At 43.1% G+C, this 3,162-nt stretch overlaps 1 non-coding gene across 1 annotated transcript; it reads left to right on the top strand.

Moving 5' to 3' along the window:
• Positions 1-2,548: 2,548 nt before the first annotated feature.
• On the top strand, positions 2,549-2,656 carry LOC148565677 (small nucleolar RNA R71). Its single transcript, XR_015885278.1, has one exon. It is a non-coding gene; the product is annotated as a small nucleolar RNA R71 (small nucleolar RNA).
• The last annotated feature ends 506 nt before the right edge of the window (positions 2,657-3,162 follow it).

Genomic DNA, 3,162 nt, shown 5'->3' with positions numbered 1-3,162 from the left:
GTTTCTCCGGCCTTTGGTGCCATAAATGGTTATGGAAAAACAAAAAGCTTTAGCTTTTACCACACCAAACTTAGAAGGTTGCTCGTCCTCGAGCAAAAGAAGAAATAAGAGAGTAGAAAAAGAAGAAATAGAGGAGATGGAGTGGGCTTTGTGTTTCGGCCAAGGGGAAGAAGTGGTGTTTAGGTTGTGTGAAAATGAAGGAGTGAAGATGGGTTTATATAGGGGTGAGAGGGGTGTGTATGGTTTGGTTATAGAGGGTGGGTTTGGGAGGGAAAGTGGTTTGAATTTGAATGGTGAGGTAGGTGGGGTTTTATGAAGGATGGATGTGAGTGGTGAAGAGAATTGTGGGATTTGATAGGTGAGGGGTTTTTGGGAAAGAGGTATTGAGGTGATTGGTGAATGGGTGAAGAAGAGAGAGAGTGGTGGGGTAGGTGGGAATCCTGTGGGGTCCACAGATCCTGAGGTGTCAAGGATATCTCAGCCCTGCACCAAGTGGTGTGCAAAATGCCCCCTTTCTGCCAATCCTGGCGTTAAACGCCAGGCTGCTGCCCATTTCTGGCGTTTAACGCCAGCTTCTTGCCCATTCCTGGCATTAACCGCCAGTCTGGTGCCCTTTACTGGCGTTTAAACGCCAGTAACTGTCTCCTCCAGGGTGTTCTATTTTTCATTCTGTTTTTCCTTCTGTTTTTGCTTTTTCAATTATTTTTGTGACTTCACATGATCATCAACCTACAGAAAATATAAAATAACAACAGAAAATAGAAATTTAACATAGATAAGTAAAAATTGGGTTGCCTCCCAACAAGCGCTTCTTTAATGTCAATAGCTTGACAGTGGCTCTCATGGAGCCTCACAGATGTTCAGAGCAATGTTGGAACCTCCCAACACCAAACTCAGAGTTTGAATGTGGGGGTTCAACACCAAACTTAGAGTTTGGTTGTGGCCTCCCAACACCAAACTTAGAGTTTGACTGTGGGGGCTCTGTTTGACTCTGTATTGAGAGAAGCTCTTCATGCTTCCTCTCCATGGTGACAGAGGGATATCCTTGAGCTTTAAACACAAGGGAGTCTCCATTCACTTGAATGATCAATTCTCCTCTGTCAACATCAGTCACAGCTTTTGCTGTGGCTAGGAAGGGTCTACCAAGGATGATGGATTCATCCATACACTTCCCAGTCTCTAGGATTATGAAATCAGCAGGGATGTAATGGTCTTCAACCTTTACCAAGACATCCTCTACAAGTCCATAAGCCTGTTTCTTTGAATTGTCTGCCATCTCCAGTGAGATTCTTGCAGCTTGTACCTCAATGATCCCTAGCTTCTCCATTACAGAGAGAGGCATAAGCTTTATGCTTGACCCTAGGTCACACAGAGCCTTCTCAAAGGTCATGGTGCCTATGGTACAAGGGATGGAGAATTTTCCAAGGTCCTGTCTCTTTTGAGGTAGTTTCTGCCTAGTAAAGTCATCCAGTTCTTTGATGAGTAATGGAGGTTCATTCTCCCAAGTCTCATTACCAAACAACCTGGTATTTAGCTTCATGATTGCTCCAAGGTACTTAGCAACTTGCTCTTCAGTAACATCTTCATCCTCTTCAGAGGAAGAATACTCATCAGAGCTCATGAATGGCAGAAGTAAATTCAATGGAATCTCTATGGTCTCAGTGTGAGCCTCAGATTCCCATAGTTCCTCATCAGGGAACTCCATGGAGGCCAGTAGACGTCCATTGAGGCCTTCCTCAGTGGAGATCACTGCCTCTTCCTCCTCTCCATGTTTGGCCATGTGAGATGTGGTTATGGCCTTGCACTCTCTTTTTGGATTCTCTTCTGTATTGCTAGGGAGAGTGCTAGGAGGGAGTTCAGTAATTTTCTTACTCAGCTGACCCAATTGTGCCTCCAAATTTCTAATGGAGGACCTTGTTTCAGTCATGAAACTTTGAGTGGTTTTGATTAGATCAGAGACAATGGTTGCTAAGTCAGAGTGGTTTTGCTTAGAATTCTCTGTCTGTTGCTGAGAAGATGATGGAAAAGGCTTGCTATTGCTAAACATGTTTCTTCCACCATTGTTGTTGTTGAAACCTTATTGAGGTCTCTGTTGATCATTCCATGAGAGATTTGGATGATTTCTCCATGAAGGATTATAGGTGTTTCCATAGGATTTTCCCATGTAATTCACCTCTTCCATTGCTGGGTTCTCAGGATCATAAGCTTTTTCTTCAGAGGAAGCTTCCTTAGTACTGTCTGTTGCTGCTTGCATTCCAGACAGACTCTGAGAAATCATATTGACTTGTTGGGTCAATATTTTATTCTGAGCCAATATGGCATTCAGAGTATCAATCTCAAGAACTCCTTTCTTCTGAGTTGACCCATTATTCACAGGATTCCTTTCAGAGGTGTACACGAATTGGTTATTTGCAACCATTTCAATGAGTTCCTGAGCTTCTACAGGCGTCTTCTTCAGATGAAGAGATCCTCCAGCAGAGCTATCCAATGACATCTTAGATAGTTCAGACAGACCATCATAGAAGATTCCTATGATGCTCCATTCTGAAAGCATGTCAGAAGGGCACCTTCTGATCAATTTCTTGTATCTCTCCCAAGCTTCATAGAGGGACTCACCATCCTTCTGTCTAAAGGTTTGGACTTCCACTCTAAGCTTGCTCAATTTTTGAGGTGAAAAAAACTTTGCCAAGAAGGCATTGACTAGCTTTTCCCAAGAGTTCAGGCTTTCTTTAGGTTGTGAATCCAACCATGTCCTAGCTCTGTCTCTTATAGCAAAAGGAAAAAGCATAAGTCTGTAGACTTCAGGGTCAACCCCATTGGTCTTGACAGTGTCACAGATTTGCAAGAACTCAGCTAAGAATTGATGAGGATCTTCCAATGGAAGTCCATGAAACTTGCAATTATGTTGCATTAGAGAAACTAATTGAGGCTTAAGCTCAAAGTTGTTTGCTCCAATGGCAGGGATAGAGATGCTTCTCCCATAGAAATTAGGAGTAGGTGCAGTAAAGTCACCAAGCACCTTCCTTGCATTGTTGGCATTGTTGTTTTCGGCTGCCATGGTTTCTTCTTCTTTGAAGAGCTCTGTTAGGCCCTCTAAAGAGAATTGTTCTTTAGCTTCTCTTAGCTTTCTCTTCAAGGTCCTTTCAGGTTCAGGATCAGCTT

Source organism: Arachis ipaensis, chromosome B5, assembly GCF_059453495.1.
Source record: "Arachis ipaensis isolate K30076 ecotype BB chromosome B5, ASM5945349v1, whole genome shotgun sequence".
Taxonomy (NCBI): Eukaryota; Viridiplantae; Streptophyta; class Magnoliopsida; order Fabales; family Fabaceae; genus Arachis; species Arachis ipaensis.
Note: the sequence above shows the minus strand (reverse complement) of the source record. Positions and strands in the feature narration are given on the sequence as shown.